The sequence below is a fragment of the Ostrea edulis genome, chromosome 4 (assembly GCF_947568905.1).
Source record: "Ostrea edulis chromosome 4, xbOstEdul1.1, whole genome shotgun sequence".
Taxonomy (NCBI): Eukaryota; Metazoa; Mollusca; class Bivalvia; order Ostreida; family Ostreidae; genus Ostrea; species Ostrea edulis.
The window spans coordinates 75576322-75598645 of NC_079167.1; the positions used below are offsets into that span (position 1 = coordinate 75576322).

Below are 22324 nucleotides of genomic sequence, written 5' to 3' on the forward strand. Positions count from 1 at the left end.
GACTGAGACCCAGAGGAAAATGAGAATGTCACTGAACACCAGGCCTCGACTTCTCCATCGGGAACCCCTCCCATCCATCCATCGGGAACCCCTCCCATCAATCCATCAGGAACCCCTCCCATCAATCCATCGGGAACCACTCCCATCCATCCATTGGAGGAATACACAGAGTGTGAATATTGACCGAGTACTCCATGTTGGACAAGAGGAGGTGTCGTGGAAGTTTCAATAAATCATTGGATAATATAAATTTCTGAATTTTATTTCATTCAATCTCTCACTCCATATTAAATCTGCAAACCTGATTCAACTTACGAGAAAAGCTTGGTCGTTCTGTTGTACTACTTCCTGCATATAGTGAGTTGGGAAGCCCTCTTCCCCTGAGAAAGCACCAGTAGAATAAGCCCTGCCCCTTACCTGAAGTTTTCTCTAGTATAAAAATCTCTGTCTTAAAGTGGTCATCATTTGATTATGACTTTGATCTCGACATTTGACCACTGTCCAAAATATCCAAAGGTTTCTCTCTCTTTCCATCCATCTCTATCTCTCACACACAAAATTTAAAAGTTAATTATCAAAAGCCAAATCTAACAAACAAGAATTTGACTAAAAAAATTCTTTAAATTAATAAGCAATTGACTTTACATTTCTAATTCATACTGCAAAAGGTCAAAGCAAAACGTTAGCTGTCTGTTAGCTGTGACATGACGTAGTAAAACCCCTGACACATGACTGTGCGACATCAAAGACAGCCATTATCCCTGGATACCACCTGCAACTATTGTAGTGATGGTTTCAAAATGGCAATAAAACTCCTCATTTAAAAGATTGGGCTAATTAGTGGGTAAGAGGGATGAACTACAAAAAAGCTCAAGGATACAATCTTAGTAGTAAATGGTTCAGTCTAGCATATATAGAGTGGTTCCATTAGCACAAGGCAGCAATTATGGGATTCTGCAGGGTGACATTATACCACAGGACAATTTTTTTTCAAATTGAGTTAAAATCTGTCTAGGACTGGCTGTGAAAGCCTGCTAAGAGAAAGCTGTCAACCTCAACCCCATATTGTGTCCTAACGAATTTCTGAGAATGAGATGTCTATGTTGTGGTTCTCCCCTGTTACTTCTACTTCGTGGCCTTAAAAGACCTGTCAATGGACGAGGGTGGTTAAGGAGGAGAAAACAGTGACATCAGGAAATGCACACATCACAATATCATACAATAATAGCACCTTCTTGGATGCCCAGGGAATCAACTTGAGATGCAATTTCCTTTTACCTCTTTATATTACCTTCATGATGAGTAAGACATGGTCATCCAGTGATCTACAAATACATGCACCGAGAAGATGGAGTTTCACTAGAGCTGGATTATCCCACTTCTAAATGCTTTATTGATAATCAAAAAATTCAACAAAAATCTTTGTTCAAGTCTTGTAAATATTTTCAACCATCATCTTCCAAACTTAGCATTTAGCAGCCAATTTACATGTACAATCTTTAACCTGATTTGTCACTCCTGTTTTCTATGGGATTCTTGTCCTCGCCTCTTACAATTAGATATTATTGTGATGCCAAGCATCACAAAAGGGCCCCGCTTTGTGGCATTATTTGCTAGGTTCAAGGTCCACAACTCTTTCAAAACCAGGTCAACAAACCCCATAATCAACCTAGATCTGTAACCCATTGATATAAGTTAAGTTTGTGTCAATTTTAAAATCATAAGCTGCAGGGGTAGCCAAAAAAAGTCTGGAAAACTGTCAAATCCTTGAAATTTGCTAACTTCAAGGGCCTCAACTCTTTCAAAAATGGGTTAACAATTAAAGCCCAAACTCAAACTTGAACTGAAACCCATTGATATAAATAAGATCATGTTTACTTTCAATTCATTATCCACAGGGAGAGCCAAGTTTAGAAAAGCGTTTGAATGGAAGGACGGACAAACACACACACACAGGCTGATCACTATAGGGCACCCTCCCGTAGATAGGGCCCAAATAAATACTATGAAATTGCATAATTCTAGACTTTTTTCACCATCCTCAAATGAAACTGACTTGAATTGTGAATTCAATTGAAAGCACAATCTAGGCACAATGATAGCTAGTGCATCTCAGAGAACTATAAAATCTATATAGTCATATATAATCTCTGTAAAGTACCCTGTAAAATATAAACCGTATTTATACATTCATATTGACAAAGTCCACGTTCACTGGGATGTTTTTTGCAATATAAAAACAATACATGTCGAGCGATCATTACTTAGTTTATTTTAGGACTTGAAAATAGATGCTTAGTCATTAATCAGGAGTTTAGTTAAATTAGTGAACACAAAAACTAATAAATAAAATAAGATTTCCACTTAGCTGGGGGCAACGAGGATCAGTTCCTACCAAAAATCTATAGAAACCAATGGTTGATATATATCAGAGTTAAAAGGACACTGCCTGCATGAAAAAAAAGAAGAGCTTTGGCTATAGTTTCCTTGATTGTTAACATCATTAAACTATCACAAATTATACCACTACTCATGAATTCTGCCCATTTGACTCTTAAAGTGCAGTTTTTGTAATATTTGATTGACAAATCAACTGTGATTTGTTTTTGTTTCCTGTTAAAGTTTTTTTTTTTTAAGTACTCACATGTAATTTTTTATAAACAGCACCAAATTATCGAACTTTTATCGAATTATAACAAAAATGAAGTTTTTCTGTCGTTGTCTCTGCCAAGACAAAATTTTCATTTTTTCATTATAAGCCGGAGTATTGCAGTCTACCTCACAATACCATCCATATCATGAAACGAACATGTAATATATGACACGTATCGCAATACTCTTAAAAAATTTATAACTCAAGATTTCTGTTCTTCATCCTGTAGCGGTAGTACATTTATTATAGCCAAGGTAAAATCACAGAACTTCCTCTATTAATACATATTAAATGTATAAATGAAATTACTAGAAGAATATGGGTTAAACTTACATCATCCTCAGAATCAATCCTGATTAATGACAAATAGAACTTACACACCTGTATCACAGTACCATACTGATGATACGATACGTGGATCATACTGATGATACGATACGTGGATCATACTGATGATACGATACGTGGATCATACTGATGATACGATACGTGGATCATACTGATGATACGATACGTGGATCATACTGATGATACGATACGTGGATCATACTGATGATACGATATGTGTATCATACAGACTGTGATCAATATATTTGATATATTGTCACACCTCTGATTTTTTTAGTAGTGAATGCGAATTATAAATTGAAAAATAATTTTCCATCAAGATTTTCAGATTTTCAAAATTTTGTACAAAATCGCTACCTTTTTGCCCTTCCTTATTTTTGTGAAAACTCAGGCTGTTCATTACTGGCTGATTCTACTTATGACCCACTGTGACTTATACAGTGTATATACGGTCCTCATGCTGGACAGTTAATCTGCATCTTACAGTGTTGGTCAGACTCAATCATCAGTTGTTATTAATCTGATTATAAACCATTGCACTGAATGATAGTCTAGTTCTGCTGTAAGCAACATTTAATTATTTTGCCTCTCTGTATCAACACACATGCACAACATCCTATAAGATGAATGTTGCATTTGCAAATCTGCGCAGTGCTTATAAATTACGAACAGAATGTGAAAATTGTGTACTTACGATAGAATCATTCAAGGCAAGTGACCATAGTTGATGAACTCAGTAAAATTTACATTCCAGTGTTTGGCTAGCCATTTGAGCAGATAATGATTCAGTAATCATATAATTTTCAGGCTTTCAGAATCATGAACAAACAGATGTGTGTCAATATTTCAATACAAAGCCTGAGTTTATTTTCCACATTTTCTCTGAATCGATGAACTAAAATACCCATTTCATTGAGAAATTACCAAGATGAGTCGATCTGAGCCTTTTCTGGCACATCTGTTTTGTACTAAGTAAACATTCAAAAGTAGAAGCTTATTTTATTCTTATTTTTTTCAGTTTAAATCTGGGGAAATGAATTTAAAGGGTGAGGTAACAATAGATTTCTTATGTTCTTACCTTTTAAACGGAAAAGTCAAAGGGTTTGAATTTGTATATATGTAATGGCAGTAAAAGTGATCCTTTGCTCTTGGTGAAGGAATCTGTCAAGAGACCTCAATGACAGAAGACCACGACAGAAAATTGTAAACTTGCAATCAGTGGCACTTTCCTCTTCCACCCAATTTATCTCTTCCTCTCACAGAAATATCAACTCCAGCACACCCAGAAAACCGCCTCACTACACCATATTGCTCTCCTCAGGTTTAATATAATTCCCATGTAGCAAAAAAATATGAGAGAGAAAAAAATACATCTATAAGATCTGTCTTCCTTCTTTTCGCTCACAATTGTTGTCAGCCTTGGCTTGTTGCTAATGTCATATTTTCTCTACAGTCGCCAACGGATCAATACTCACATAAATATATAAAAGTTTGTGTCGATTGAAGGTCTGGCAGGAAAAAAAACCACAGCACTTCTAGTTCTTGTTTTCATTGCTACATATAACATCAATGAATGAGACAATGAGACAAGACTAGAACGTGGTGCTAGTATAAATAATAAATCGAGAAGTTCAAGAGAACAAAAGTAGCGTGACAACAGCCAAGCCAAAGGATTCCACTGAAATTGACTGAAGTCAACAGTTTATGAATATAAAAAAAATCAAGCTGTTAGCTCTAAACTACTACAACAGTCTTATTGACATGCACATACCGATAGATTTAGTTCACAAAAGGAACAGTGTATTCGTTGAAAACACTGGGAGTAAAAATTTCAATAAATCCTGACAATGATATCTTATCCCTGTACACTGGTCCTCAACATTGACATCCAGCAATAAAATGTCTCCATTTATGTCCGTCAGCTTCTGCATTATCAGTATTTATGAGCTGTACAGTTTTATTACCCTCTTCTTAAAGGTCATACTTACCATGCAGAGAATTGTATAACATTATTGAATAAAACAACATCTACTCCATGCAGAATCTCATGTAGTAAATATATATTGATTTCAAATTCTGCCACAAGAAAAAGAGTTTAAAGTGATACTATAAAAGTATTCAAAATAAGGAATTGGTCACATTAATTTCTGTGGTATATGTTTATAGCAGTAACACATTCGATAGCAACAATAAATTCCGCTAACAGAAGTATAATCAGGAAACAGAACGACTCCTCATTCATTACATTAACACTTAAAAGTTGCTATTTTAGCCGACTTTATAGAATCTCTACTACTTCAACCAGAGATAGGATATGCAAATACAGCATATAACCCCAGTCTACCAAACATATCAAAAACCAGCATTAAGGAGGCAAGACACAAATACTGCATATAACCCCAGTCTACCAAACATATCAAAAACTAGCATTAAGGAGGCAAGACACATGAAGAAGAACTGCAACTCTTGAAAGTTCCTACTGAAATGCAAAATGTTCATGCACATATGTTTGCCTTTAAAAGAACACCACTGGACAAATTTTCTGTTTGAGTTTAATGAACACTGATTCATAGCGTAATACAGCACATGTACAATAACGCAGTACACATACTGTGTACATCCACTGCTGGTGCAACAGACCCCATATCTTTATACCAAAGTAACCGAAACTTGTTATCCTGGAATTAAGGTGTCAGGGCAAATTTACATATTAAGGAGGAATAATACACCACAGAAATTTAAGGAGAATTCAAAATCACACACCAGAGGAATTCAAGGAAGAATAACACACTAGAGGAATTTAAGGAGGAATAGCACACTAGAGGAATTTAAGGAGGAATAGCACACTAGAGGAATTCAAGGAGGAATAACACACTAGAGTAATTTAAGGAGGAATAACACACTAGAGGAATTAAAGAGGAATAACACACCAGAGAAATTTAAGAAGGAATAACACACCAGAGGAATTTAAGGAGGAATAGCAAACTAGAGGAATTTAAGAAGGAATAACACACTAGAGGAATTTAAAGAGGAATAACACACTAGAGGAATTTAAGGAGGAATAACACACCAGAGAAATTTAAGGAGAAATAGCACACTAGAGGAATTTAAGAACACACCAGAGGAATAGCACACTAGAGGAATTTAAGGAGGAATAACACACCAGAGGAATTTAAGGAGGAATAGCACACTAGAGGAATTTAAGGAGGAATAGCACACTAGAGGAATTCAAGGAGGAATAACACACTAGAGTAATTTAAGGAGGAATAACACACTAGAGGAATTAAAGAGGAATAACACACCAGAGAAATTTAAGAAGGAATAACACACCAGAGGAATTTAAGGAGGAATAGCAAACTAGAGGAATTTAAGAAGGAATAACACACTAGAGGAATTTAAAGAGGAATAACACACTAGAGGAATTTAAGGAGGAATAACACACCAGAGAAATTTAAGGAGAAATGGCACACTAGAGGAATTTAAGAACACACCAGAGGAATAGCACACTAGAGGAATTTAAGGAGGAATAACACACCAGAGGAATTTAAGGAGGAATAGCACACTAGAGGAATTTAAGGAGGAATAACACACCAGAGGAATTTAAGGAGGAATAGCACACAAGAGGAATTTAAGGAGGAATAGCACACCAGAGGAATTTAAAAAGGAATAGCACACTAGAGGAATTTAAAGAGGAATAACACACCAGAGGAATTTAAGAAGGAATACCACACTAGAGGAATTTAAGGACGAATAACACACCAGAGGAATTTAAGGAGGAATAGCACACAAGAGGAATTTAAGGAGGAATAGCACACCAGAGGAATTTAAGAAGGAATAGCACACTAGAGGAATTTAAAGAGGAATAACACACCAGAGGAATTTAAGAAGGAAGAGCACACTAGAGGAATTTAAGGAGGAATAGCACACTAGAGAAATTTAAGGAGGAATAACACATTGGAGGAATTTAAAGAGGAATAACACACCAGATAAATTTAAGAAGGAATAACACACCAGAGGATTTTAAGGAGGAATAACACACTCAAAAGAATTTAAGGAGGAATAGCACATTAAAGGAATTTAAGGAGGAATAACACACTCAAAAGAATTTAAGGAGGAATTTGATAAGGATGAAAAATGGAGGATATGTACTTTATTTTGAAATTGAAAACTTTCAAATTTTACTTTATTTGATTAAATAAATGCAGTTTTAGTAGAAAGCAGTCTGAAACAAGAGGCCCAAGGGCCTAGAATCGCTCTTCTGATAAATTGTACAACCACACCATTTCTATTCTTAGCCTCTTAGTATTCTAAATCTTTAGTTAAATCCTAAGAATTAAAAAAAAGTAGGTCAATGTGACCTACTTTTTGGTTTACACATTTTGAGAACCCAAGAAATATCAACTGACAAAGTTTGATGATTTTAAGCCAATTAGTATCTGAATATTGAAATATAGCTGTCAAATTCCAATTGTAGGTCATGGTGACCTACTTTTTGGTCAGCGAACTCCGAACATGCAAGACCCATCAACTGACAAAGTTTGATGACTGTAGGTCAAATAGTATCTGAAATATACGAATATAGCCGTCAAATTCCAAAAGTAGGTCAAGGTGACCTACTTTTTCGTCAACACCCTTCAAACATGCAAGACCCAACAACTGACAAAGTTTGATGACTGTAGGTTAAATAGTATCTGAATTATATAAATATAGCCGTCCAATTCCAAAAGTAGGTCAAGGTGACCTACTTTTTGGTCAACACCCTTTGAACATGCAAGACGCATCAACTGACAAAGTTTGATGACTGTAGGTCAAATAGTATCTGAAATATATAAATATAGGTATCCAATTCCAAAAGTAGGTCAAGTTGACCTACTTTTTGGTCGAAACCCTTCGAACATGCAAGACCCATCAACTGACAAAGATTGATGACTGTAGGTCAAATAGTATCTGAAATATATAAATATAGCCGTCAAATTCCAAAAGTAGGTCAAGGTGACCTACTTTTGGTCGACACACTCCGTTGACTCAAGATGCATCAACTGCCAAAGTTTGATGATTGTAGGGCAATTAGTGACTGAAATATATAAATATAACTGTCAAATGCCAAAAGTAGGTCACAGTGACCTACTTTTTGGTCGATACACTCCGAAGACTCAAGATGCATCAACTGACAAAGTTTGATGATTGTAGGTCAAATAGTGTCTGAAATATAGTAATTTAGCTGTCAAATACCAAAAGTAGGTCACGGTGACCTACTTTTTGGTCGACACAAACCGAAGACTGAAGACGCATCAACTGACAAAGTTTGATGATCCTAGGTTTTACAGTGCCCAAAATATGCATCTAAAATTGAAAATGTGAAATTTGAATATCTGCAAAATTCAAAAAGTAGGTCACTGTGACCTACTTTTTTATAAATATGTTTCAAGGCCTCAAGATGCATCAACTTACAAGATTTGATGATAACAACTTAAAATATATCTATAAATGATAAGCCATAAAATTCAGAAAGTAGGTCACGGTGACCTATTTTTCAGTTGACGCATTTCAAGGTCCCATGATCCACCAACTGACAAGTGTTGATGATCATAGGCCTCAAAGTGTCCAAGATATGCATCAAAATTAATTTTAAAATAAATACCTGCAAAATTCAAAAAGTAGGTCACCGTGACCTACTTTTGAGACAACTTGACACAAGGTCCTAAGATGCATCAACTGTCAAAAGTTGATGATCCTAGTCCTTATAATGACTAAAATATCTAAGATTTAAGGAATTTAAAAAATTTTTTAATTTAGGTCAACTTTGAAGTGACCTTGAGACCACGCCCTTTGCCCCAGGGTAATGCCTTGAACAATTTTTAATCTACAACATATCCTCATCCTTATGTGTAAGTTTGGTGATAATCTGCCCTGTGGTTCTTGAGAAGAAAATTTTTTAGCAACCACTACTTTTTTTGTATTTTCCTGATTATCTCCCCTTGTTAAAGGGTCACATCCCTCTATTTAGTATGTATGAAAGCCCTTGGGCCAATGATACCCTGTAACAAATTTGAAAAAAATTGGCCAAGGGGTTCTTGAGTTATAGCCCTTTTTCTAAAAAGTTTACGCACACCGCACAAATGGCCATAGCATTAGCTCTTTGAGCCTTTGGTTCAGAAGAGCGTTCAACCCACGATCTACAGATATGCTGTCTACACGTTAACCAAATGAGATACCAAGCTAAGAGGCAAGATCAGAAGTTCAATGTCAGACAAAAAACTAAAATCACATAGTTTTCACAAAGACACCCCCCTCCCCTTAAAACTAAATATGATGAATGTTGAAGCTAATCATCAAGTAAAAACATATGATTATAACTAACACTCTGTATACTATTTCTACTGTTCATTCACAAATGAAAGTGTACATTAAAACTATGAAATGTTCATTAAAATGTAATATTATTATGTGATATTTAACAGTCGCTTTTCTTTTTTCATCTTTTTCCACTCAAGTGTAATCGATGTTGAATGACAGAAACTTACGGGAGATTTTATCCCCCCCCCCTCCCCCAAACTATTTGAATTTAGATTATTTTTTGACATTGATCTTCTGATCTCGCCCTTGAGCAATCCAATTCAAAAGAAATATAACAGTACAAATATTGTTGATATCTACATTTTCATTCATATTTTAAAAGGAAGTCAGCCATTATGACAATGTAGTATATCTCCTTAAACTAAAGCTATTTTGGCATTGAAAATGATAATAGCATTTCCTGAGAGGAAAGCATCAACACTAACATTCATGTCACATCTTTACAAAATGACTTCAGCCATTACTCTGTTTATTCATAAACAAGAAAAGGACACAATAAATATGTATCAAATGGTTTTACATTTTTTGTTTGTTTCGTTTGGATGGGGACTAATTACTTTAATAGTACATGTTACTTTAAATACATGACATGATAAGGCTCGTTAAATACCCGGGCAATCAAACAGCACAAAGATGAAATGACATTTTCTCCTTACTGCAATATAAGCACAGTGATTTAACACATAATGAGTTAACTAATGAATCAGTTATCAAATTTGTTTTTCAGTGAAAAGTTAAAGAATCTCTCTGATAAACTTTTCTTAATTTTGTTCATGAATTTTGAAATTTGATAATTCGATCTTCTGACGAGTACCCAATTAAGAGAGTATTGCTGACATCACCAATACCCAGTAAAATTCTTGTTACGAGTCCTTAACCACATAGTTCACACATATCACACTATATATACAGTCCCTGCGGACAATCTTGGCACGTACATTACATCATTAACAATTCTGACATCATCAAGAACATCACCATTTATTCTTTTACGCAATCCAAAACTCTACCAATGACCCTTAATTTCCAATATACGTATACCTTTCTCACATTGTAAATATGATCTAACTTTAAAAATAGAAAAAACCAATTCATCCTTAGTCTATTCTGGGAGACCTATCCACATTCGTACATTCAATAAAGGTCACAGACTGACTAGAACTACAATATCAATGTGATTTTTACTGGAAAGATCAACACTTCCTATTGTAAAATCAAAATAAACTATTTTTCTATTTTGGATGCAAGTAAACTACCTATATGACTGCAGATTAAACCATGACTATAAACTGAAGTAGTGATCATTCCCAGGGGTTTCCTTTCACATTTATAGTACATTTTAATCAAACTGAATATTTCATAACCCTTTATAAGGGGTCATAATACTCTCAAAGCATGTTTGCTGAGCAGATGCGATTCTATATTAGGACCGTCAGTAAATCTAACAAGACCAAGACATTATTAATTCCTGAAGCACCTGAACCAATGAAGTGTCAGAGATACCCAAATTAATGGGTGTCTGATAAACATTAAAGCACAATCTAAATTCAACATTTCTGGACTTGCTATTTCTCCATTTTATCAACAGCTACACGCTGCTACTATTTTCCCTTATGTATGTAATCAATTTGAGGAATTTCCAACGGCTGTCCAAGAATCAATATCAAAACGTGAATGGCATAACTGATTAATTTTTCCACTTCTTCAATGCCCTTAGTTCTGGCAAACTAAAACAAACTAGCTCTAAGACAGCACACAAATAAGGCAATCAACACCTATTTTTAAAATCTCACAAAAACAAAAATAAAACCCACCATAACTACCATGTTGACACAAGACTGAGAGCCATAGGAAAATAATAGACACAAGGTTTGTTGTTTACAAAACTATGTTAGATTAACCAAGCCCAGAGAAGGTGTGGAGATCGGGCTCAGCCGCTATAGAGTTCAACAGATGCTCAGTAAGAAACCTAATCACTGTGGAGCTTTTGTTGTTGTAAAGGAGCAGTTCTCTATCTGATTTTAAACAGGTATATAAAAAGAAAGTACACATTTAATCATAAACGATTACAGGTATATAAAAAGAAAGTACATGTTTAATCATATAAACAATTAGGTCATTCAGTTTCTGAAATTGACACAAGATCTAAAGATCGTCCTACATTATCTAATTTGCTCTAGGTTAGTATTTACTCTATACAAGTATTGTATCAGTCTTTTTACATGAGAATGCTAGATCTATAATCTATCAACTTGACCTAAACATCTTTGTGTTGCTTGGAAGATGAGTTCAAACAGTGTTCGAAATTAACCATGGACCGATAGACCAAGTCTATGTTAAATGACACTGGCCTATGCCAACTGTAATTGAGATAGACCAAATTGTTTATGCCAATTTTCTAGATTTATTATAAAGCAATGAAGTTATCCCAAAGGACCCTGTATGGTCAGTCGACATATGATAAAAGTTACGAGGAAAGGAGAATATTGTTATGGAAATGGAAAGAAAATATACTTTCTAAGTACATTAGAAGTAAACGAAAATGTTTTAAATTTGTGTTATTTTTTTTTCAATGTTGTGGTCTATGCCAATTCAATGAGGTCTATGTCGTCTTGTTTTGGCATGGACCTGGGGTCTATACCAAGTCTTTAACCAATTTCAAACACTGTTCAAACATGTGAAGCGGTTAGCCCTGCTAGATGCACAATGTCATGTACATCATACACATTTACATATGCTATTTGTTCTTAATGTTATGGGTATTTCATTATCCACCTGATTATTTTAAAATAAGTTGAAAGTAGTAAATCAGTGGACAAAATCTTTACCATAAAAGACTGCACATTAATTGTTGTTTTTTCTTTTTCAGGAACTGAAGCCCAGAAAGTAAATACATTTCTATAGTGCAGTGAAATTCTGTGGACTTGATTCTTAATAATCCATTGTCAGAGCAACAATATCAAATCCGGTGCACTATAACCCTGAGTGTGGCTCAGTTCAATTATGACAAATCTTACCTTGATATATGACCTTGACCTTTATCAGTCACACCATTTTGACCTTGACCTTTCAGTTGACCAAGTATGAAGTTTCTATTTAGACAACATATATTTCAAACTTAAAAGGTTATCATCACGACTAAAGTTAGAAAGACCGAGCACAACATGTCCCCTGATGGCATAAAAAATTCAAGTATTGTATGATATCTAAAGATTATTGGGCTTTGACACCAATCATTGGAAATCAATATTGTCAATGATTTCAGGTGCCTTTACCTTACAGCTACTTAAACAATAAAACGGACAACGAAAGAAAATACCAGTGTAGCCTAACCGACAACAACAACAACCTAACTGAGCTGTTAACTTTTTCTGGAAATCCTAAAAAAATTAAAACAGATCACCAACACATTATGAGAATGCACGATGAATTTATTTGGTTGACCGGTTTCAACCAAGGGGTGGTCGTCATCAGAACAAGAAGATCATCAACATAGCGGAGTTATTAACTTTTTTGGAAATCATCAAATTCACTAGGTCATACAACCAATGTTGTATATAGTCTAAAAAGTTTCAATTATCATATATTAAGGAACACATCACATCTTCAGGCAAGCACACAAAGTTAAAACACTCAGATGATCTACCACAGTCTAAAGACCCAGCATTAAGAAAGTAGGACTGAATCTGTCAGATTCCTCTTGGTGTGACCAGATAAAACTGGTAAGGACTAAAGATCACTCTGTTGTTTACATATATACTAGGTTCAAACTTCCTTTCATATATATGTCATGTGAAATTACAACAAGAGTACTGCAAACAGTACATAATACGCCCGTGAAATGCTTACATAGGGTGTTTTTCTTGTGCTATAATTTGTATAACTTTGTTTCATGTAGTATCAGCCATCATGAGGCTGTGACAAACTTTCATATGAACAAAGGGTCTTAGCTTAAAAATCGAGATTTCCTCAAAATGGACCAAGTTCAACAACCTGTAATTTTTTCAAAAATGGAAGAAAATCAAAATCCTTCCCCAGATGCACATCTTCAATACCCATACAAACACTCCACAAAATAAGATGGTCTTTACTTGAAAACTGTGGGAGGAGTTGGGCAGACAAATTATGTACCCTCCATAGAATATTAAATTCCAAATAGACTAAGTTCAACAACCTGTAATTTTCTCCAAAATTGTAGAAAATCAAAATCCATCTCACATGCACATCTTCAGTACCTATACAAACACTCCACAAAATAAGAAGGTCCTCACTTGAAAACTGTGGGAGGAGTTGGGCAGACAAATTATGTACCCTCCATAGAATATTAAATTCCAAATAAACTAAGTTCAACAACCTGTAATTTTCTCAAAAATAGTGGAAAATCAAAATCCATCCCACATGCACATCTTCAATACCCATACAAACACTCCACAAAAACAGACAGTCCTCACTTGAAAACTGTGGAAGGAGTAGGGCAGACAAATTATGTACCCTGCATAGAATATTAATTTCCAAATAGACTAAGTTCAACAACCTGTAATTTTCTCAAAAATTGTAGAAAATCAATATCCATCCCACATGCACATCTTCAATACCCATACAAACACTCCACAAAATAAGAAGGCTCTCACTTGAAAACTGTGGGAGGAGTAGGGCGGACATATTATGTATCCTCCATATAATACTTATTTCCAAATAAAGGAACAAAATTCCTGGAAAAAAGGTCGAAATGGATCAAAATTGCAGTATGATCTAGAGTGACCCACAAAGAAGCTACACAGCAAGTTTTAGCATGATATGTGAAAGGGAAATGAAATTATAAAGAGAAAACCCCGAACGGACGGACGGACAGACGGACGTACAGACATCGCTGTGCCATTATACGTCCCATCTACAGACGGGCGTATAAAAACTGTTTCATTAGTATATAGTAATTACAAAAGAAATTGAATGGAATTAATTAATAATTAGTAATTACTTACATGAATTTCTATTTTGTCAGTACTGAACACTCTTCTCTCTGAAATTAGTAAAGTGAAAATTAGTATCAATCCAAAATCAGTTTCATGAATTTCATTATTTTCACAGCTCATCGTCACCAGAGATTCTGCATACATTTCAAATTTTAAGTCAAAGTTGAAACCGATATATTTTAGCGTCTTGCAAACGGACAGATCGTATGACACTAGCCACACTATACACATGAAATATCATTGCTTTAAACTCCTACCATCTTATATGTTTATACACATGAAACACCATCATTTAAAACTCCTACCACCTTATATGTTTATATACATGAAACACCATTGTTTTAAACTCCTACCACACTATACTTGGGGTGTCCGGGTAGCACAGAGGTAACGCTCTCGCTTGTCACCGCTGCGACCCGAGTTCGATCCCCGTGATCGGCAGTGGTTGTATGTGAGAGAGTATGGCAGTCGCCCGCTCGGACACGTGGGTTTCCTCCGGTTACTCCAGTTTCCTCACACATAAATAACCCCCTAGCGCAAACATCCATGCATCAAAGGACCCCATTGGAAATAAGCTTTTGAGCTTTCATGGGTTATCCTTGGTAGCTATGTATGTATGTTTGTTTGTATGTATATATCGAATAAACATTTATTTATTTATACACATGAAATACCATAATTTTAAACTCCTACCACCTTATACACATGAAATACCATTGTTTTAAACTCCTACTACACTATGTACATGAAATACCATTGTTTTAAACTCTTAGCCTCATTCAATGACAAATAATCAATTTTATGACATTTTACTGCCTTCATCAATTACGTTTTATCACAATAATAAAAACTGGATGACAAAGTGCATGTAGACCTTATAAAAGAGGTCCAACTGTCAGAGCTCAGAAATGTATGTAATTATGTATGACTCAATAAAAAAACAAGTACTTAAGTGCCAAATGCAAGTTGTATATTAAAACTCTTAATTACAGTTGGCATTAACTATATGTATTTAAGATATTCATGTCAGAGTCTCGGTGAACATCTTAGTATTCCTGCAAAATTGTAGCGCCCTCTACTGAGAAGTTTCGACGGAAGACAGTGAACTTTGCTTACAGCTGATGACGTCTCTAAATATGAGTGAAAATATAGCGCCTTCTACTGAAAAAATTTGGACGAGAGACAGGAAACTTCACTTACAGCTGGTAATGTCATCTCTATATACGTGTAGAATTCTCGAATGCAACGTGTAACATACAAGAAAGAACAAGCAGAAATAGTGGGACAGACATGGTGAATCTTAAATAATATCCCCCATACTTTAATTACATAAAACTAACACAGTACTGAGATATAACAAAGTCAAATCAATTGTGGAACACCAACACCCCCTCCCCCAACTCATACTATATCTACATTTCCAACGTTTTTGCCTTCAATATCTCTACTAATTGTGATTATTGCCATTTCTTCATGAATGTGATGCAGTCGTGAACAATGCTTGCATAAATCTTGTTTAATAGTAGATTGTCAATATAATATATTATGATATTAATTTCATTTTTGGAAGAAAGAAAACCACGAGTCAGAGGGTAAGAACTACACCATGCTATCGCGCTTCATGCTGGTGTGAAGCACTGCAGCTCATGCTCTCATGTATCTTTAAAAATTTTGAATAAGCCAAGTTTGACTTTTGTGCAATTTGGCTTAAACATAAGAGTTCAACAGGAATATTACCTAAAACATCGTCCCTTGGTGCCTCCTATTGTTATCTATGTTTACATACAAATATCTTTATCATGCATAATTCCAAATGTTTTATTGTTTGTACTATACGCCTCTTGGGCGGCCTTCGAATGGCAATAAATCACCTGTATCTGTATAATACGCTCATTGTTCACATTCATGACATCAAATACCATTTCAATTGGTGAAGATATCAAGAGTGAAAACATTGAAAATGTAAATATTATTGAATTGTCACAATGAAAATGTCTGATGTATGTTGATCTTCAGATCCATGTAGTACTTCACATGCTTTAAGTAGTGTTCAGCCCTACTGTTGATATTTTGAAGACTGCAACTACATTCAACAACACTTCCTCAATATTTCCCTGAAGTCACATCTGTGTAACATGCTAGGCCTAGTGAAATACCAAATCAGGATTTATTCAATGAAATTTTAACCATTCATGTGGCAGTAGAACAAGTGGTTGAAATCAAAGGTTCCAGTATTGCAGAAAGAAAAGTTAGGAAAGTTGCAATTGTATCCATTGTGTGGCATTACTTGATGGTGTTACTTTATTTTCTATGATGGCGATCCTCATCAAAATGGGTCCAATCAACACATGTGGAACAGTGCAAATTTCCCCCGTTCCGCTTCACAACATAAACACAAAAGCACTAGAGTTACAAAGGGAAAATACGCCCCAAAAAAAGTTATGTAATTTACCAGGATTCTTAACATTGATACCATTACTAAAATCCATACACCATGTTATAATAGCATCACCTTTCCAACGAAATTATGGTTTTTTTTTTACACAAAATACAACCTTCATTGACCACTTTAAAACAGAAAGACTTGGTAATAGGAGTAATCAAGTGTATCTGAACTTTGAACTCTTGACGAAGGGATTCAATTAATAATATATTTAAGTATGAAAATGCTCTAATTATTCACTAAGGTCTCTGATTCAATTAACGAAAACAAAGGAAATTCGAACTAACCAAGCTGCCCATTCCTACGTCGTTGAAATAAGAATTTCTGTTTTCATTATACGATTAATGTGTTAGTATTTTTTAAATAATATACAGAATTACAAACGATCTAAAGAAGATGTGTTATCAGATCGTTAAGAACTTTACCTGTACTGAAACGGTGCAACTGTGTTTCGCTAGGCTAGAGTGTCCGTTGACCTGTGCCGGGTTTGGGTAAATCGGGGTACCTAATAGCTCAAGTTAATTCAGTATGATATTTCTATGAATTGGATGCTTGATTATTGGTTCATGGAGGGGGGGGGGGGGGCATTTTTACTCATACAAGAATTGAAATGATACATTTCCCCTGGTGGGAGAGAGGGGATGGGTCAGGAAAAAGTTATCTCCCTTTTTTCGGCGTCCCCCCCCCCTCCCCCCCCCCACCCCCCCCCCCCCACACACACACACACACTCTTAGTCACTTGATAATTTAAATCATTGTGACATTGCTCAGAGATGAAATTGAATGTTTAACTGTAATGAACATAGAACATATTCATTTTCCAATCAAGGACCCTCAAGGGGCAGCTTGAAAATACACACAAATACTTTATTTACAATTCAATTCAATTCAATTCTTTATTGGCACTAAAGCACATTATATAAGAATGTGTTGTTAGCCATACATAGATACACATATATATTGATACATTACAAAATATCAAGCTGTTGAAAACTTATTTCTAACATTAAAACAGTCTCTGATGTATAGACAGGTTTGTTTTCTAGATACAAGGTTATGTGGATTTAGTAAACAAAATAAGGTATTAATATCTAGTAGTTTTGAATGCATTTTTCTAATATGTTCATACACAGGACAATCAAGTAAAAAATGTTTTTCATCTTCAACAATAGTTTGACAATGAAAACAAAATCTATTTTCTCTAGGAATGACAGGATTACAATATCGACCTGTTTCTACATACAACTTATGTGCACTTATTCTTAATTTGGTAAGATAAGAAACTAAATTCTTAGGAAGTGGAAGACATAAATATGGTTGGATTTCTAGTTTCATAACATCATGGTTGAATAATGTACTATAAAATGAGAGCTTACCACTTTGAGTGTTGTTAATATGTTGAAGTTCAGAAAAGAATTTATTTTCAAAGAATTTTTTAAGTTTAGGAATAAACATTTTACATTCACTGTCAACGTTAACATTTAACATCTTTTGTATTGATTTTATACAAGTTTGCCAGCATTTTTTATTTTCACTAGCCAAGTGTACATCTTCCAAGTAAGCATTCCTTAGTAAAACATTGTGATTATCATTAGATTTTGCTAAATTTTCCAATCTAGAATAGTATTTAATAGCAAGCTGGTATATTTTGGCATGAATAGGGAGAACACCTAATTCCATTTTTGTTGCCAAGTTTGATGCTTTATTATGTACACCTAAGATGTTTTTCAAGATAAAATTCTGAATTTTTTCAAAAGGAGTTTTATCAAAATTATTGGGGTTTGCATTAAAGTCAGAGATCCAAATTTCTGAGGAGTATGTTAAAATTGGGACAATAATTGATTCATATAGTTTTAACCACAAGTTTGGTGAGAGATCAGAGCCAAAAGGTAGTTTACGCTTCGAGGCAAAGTAAGCTTTTCTGGCTCTAGCAGCAAGATCCTCACAGGCATGTTTTAAATTGCCATTTGATTGTAAAATTATACCAAGATATTTGTACTTATCAGTTACATCTATAGTAGAATTGTTATAATAAAATCCATAATTGATCTTTGTTTTCCTGGTAGAACAAACCATAACCTTTGTTTTTTCTAAGTTTACATGCAACTTCCATTCTATACAATATTTTGAAAGAGTGTCTATACAATTTTGGAGGCCTTCAGCTGACTCTGATAATAAAACAAGATCATCAGCAAAAAATAAGTGATTAAAAGTTATATCACCTAAAGATACAGGATAAGTTACTACTTTATCAAAGTAATTTTCAAAGTCATCAACAAAAATATTAAATAAAGTAGGACTTAAATTGTCCCCCTGTTTAACTCCTAATGTAGTATTAAAAAAGTTACTACATAAATTTCTCTGTCTTACAGCACATTTTGTAGTAGAGTACATATGTTTTATAATATTGAAAAAATTTCCACCAATTCCCTTTTTTAAAATTTTATACAAAAGAGCTGGTCTCCATACAGTATCAAAAGCTTTTGAAAAATCAACGAAGCATAAAAATAATTCCTTCTTTCTTTTAAACAAGTATTTGTTCATTAAAGTTTTTAGGATGAAAATGTTATCTGTTGTACGATATCCTTTCCTAAATCCTGCCTGAAAGTGACTTAATAATCCTCCAGATTCTAGATAATTATTAAGACGTGTTTGGAGTAATCTGTTAAAAAGTTTACCAAGACAACTTGTTACACTTAATCCTCTATAATTACTGCAATTCATGTACATATCAGTAAAGAAAAAGAAGCGATTACATAGCACTTAGTCAAATACAGTGTCACTATTGTTAATTGCATATATTGTTCAAAATGAATTTCCCATTTATATTTAGAAAAGATGGCTTTTCAGAACACAATATGCATAAGAATTTTTGTTGTTTTCACATTTAATTTCAATGATTGAATCTCATTACCTAATGAACCGGAGTTGCATTTGTTTCAGATTCGCTCATTCCTAGTACAAACTTCAATCATTGATTTATGAGCAAATATCCGTAATTTACAAGTTGATCTTCTAATATCAAAGTTTTTAATTTCATTAAGATAATTTTCGAAACCAAAATACTCCTTAAGTTTAAAATAAGTGCATAGTTTCCCATGCAACAGAAAGGGAGAACATGCAACGGACCAGACCTGGATTCGAACCCGGGCCCCCTGAATCTCTAGTCAGGTGCTTACCAATTGAGCTAACTGGCCATCGGCGATCGAACCCGGCTGACCGCTACATTCCTCCCTCCTTAAATGCTACGGTCTTCACACCTGAAGACATCAACCCAGAATATTTATCCCCTGTCAGTTCCAGGGTCTACGGCACCAAATGTAACAGGAAGGGAGAAAATGCAACGGACCAGACCTGGATTCGAACCCGTGCCCCCTGAATCTCTAGTCAGTTGCTTTACCAACTGAGCTAAATGACCACCGGCGATCGAACCCGGCTGAACGCTACACCCATAATCAATTTATTTCGATTAATGTACCACGTTTCAGTGTATTTATCACAGAGTAGTTTCTTAACAATTTTTTTTAATTTATATTGAATATAGTCTCTGATTCTTTTTTCTTCTAGTGAGCACCATGGCAGTTTAATTGTTGTTGAAATGCAAACACTTACTACACAGATAAGCATAAAATCATTTAGGTTTTCAAATCTGTACCAATAGCAAATGATTGGTTTCAAAATATCATAATGTAGAGGGAATCTTCTTGATCCTGATAGTACAGCAAAATATGTACTTTTGCTATGCACACCAAGAATACATTTAGAATATTATTGATGAAGCTTCTCACAGTGAAGTGATTTAAAAAGTTTGTCTGGATCAAATGGTGATGATTTTAATTTATTCCACGAACCTCTGTATTCACCCCATATTTCAGAAGCATATAATAAAATTGGTTTTACTGTGTGGTCAAAGAGATGAATACTTGTTTTAATTCGTGCTAAACATAAACCCCCCCCCCCCCCCCCAAGATTTCAAATCCCTTCAGGACTGTGTTATATGGTTCAAATTTAACAGTAATAAAACTGCCAGACGCAGAAAAAAGGTAACGTAACAGGAAGGGATTCGAACCAGGGTCCTACGGATCCCTAGTCGGGTGTTCTCTAAACTTATCTGTGCATCTGTCACTAGCGATCAAACCTTTCTGCCCGCCACCGTAATAAAGAACTACAGTCTGTGAGTGACGTAGTAAGCTGCCACGATTGGAGACACTGAAGGTAAGATCGCCTATGCTAGATCAATCGGTCGAGCTAGATGATCAACGAGAGAGAGAGAGAGAGAGAGAGAGAGAGAGAGAGAGAGAGAGAGAGAGAGAGAGAGAGAGGGGGGGGGGGTATGGGGACGTAACTGTGAGGACAGAATTTTTGTACTCGTGGTATTACTTATGTCCTCACAACTTCCGTCAAATGGTTAAAAATAGTCCTCACATTAAAAGTCTTATCACCCCCCCCCCCCGCCCCCCCCCCCCCTTCTGAGAGAGAGAGAGAGGGGGGAGAGATTTTCGGTAATCTTGGTCTGTTTTGTTACATGTTTTCCTCTCCCTTCCTGTTACATATGGTGTCGTGACCAGTCCCTGGGACTGACAGGTGAAAATGCCTGGTTGGGGATAAAGATCCTGGGTCGATGTCCTCAGAGTGTTAAGACATTTAAGGGGAGGGGGGGGGGTGTCGACCAGACGGGTTCGATCGCCGGTAGCCAGATAGCTCGGGTGGTCGAGCACCTGACTAGAGATTAGTGGAGAGGGGGGTCTGTCACACTGTTCCTGTTCTGCTGGAAAATCTCCCAAACTTCAACAACTGGCCGGAGTTCCGCGAGAATTTCCAGAACTGAAAAATAAGCGAAGGTCTGTCCGGAGATTTCGGTGAAGGAGCCTGCACACGTGTGATAAAGACCCAAAGCAGGAGATTGACTTCAAAATGCAGGTGATGATTTCAACAAATGAAGCAATTAAAACAGTAATGTTGAACTCCATTTCTTACTTTTAAAATTGAAAACAAAGACAATCTACTTGACTAAAGACCTATCAATAATTGTTTTCATTTAATGTACCAGTACATGCACCTTATATTGAATATTTTCAGAACAGCAAATTATTCATATTGTTCATTTTGGTTGTTAATAATTATTCTTTTCAAAGTTGTTTATCAATGCATGCTACTCAAGTTGATAATCGCGCATTCAAAACCCTCGTTTTAATATAAGGGTAAATATCATACTTATCTAGAGCTGTGACATTTCCTTCTTTTTTAAATTCCTCCCCCATCATTTCACTGTATATGAAAATTCGCATTCTATTATTTCCAACTTCCTGAAATATGTTGATTTACTGAATATGATACCGGTGAGGGGACCAGCATCATAAGGAAGAAAATACAGGAAATCTATTTTTATTTTGGGTTTTAAAACAGAACCCTACGTAATAATTGTGTTCACCATGTAATTTTAAAGTGGTCTTCGATTTATATACGATTCCGTTTTAGTATTTTATTGAAAACCTATTTTCTAATATCCTTGTCCGTATTTTCTGATATCAACAAATCTTGATAAACTGT

General features: G+C 35.2%; 1 protein-coding gene across 6 annotated transcripts in view; it reads right to left on the reverse strand.

Annotated features, from left to right (window-relative positions):
• The window catches only part of LOC125668022 (neurocalcin), a 36897-nt gene extending 14879 nt beyond the window's left edge, over nucleotides 1–22018 (reverse strand). Inside the window, exons 1-2 of one of the 6 annotated variants that reach the window (XM_048901754.2) lie at nucleotides 21989–22018; nucleotides 14341–14378 (exon numbers count right to left, since the gene is read on the reverse strand). The gene's annotated coding sequence lies outside the window, so the exon portion shown is untranslated. Of the gene's footprint in view, nucleotides 1–3695; nucleotides 3797–4079; nucleotides 4929–11172; nucleotides 11315–14340; nucleotides 14379–17199; nucleotides 17282–21988 lie in introns of those variants that run through there. The other 5 variants (XM_048901752.2, XM_048901757.2, XM_048901756.2 and 2 more) reach the window with 5 other exon arrangements.
• Between the last annotated feature and the right edge of the window lie 306 nt (nucleotides 22019–22324).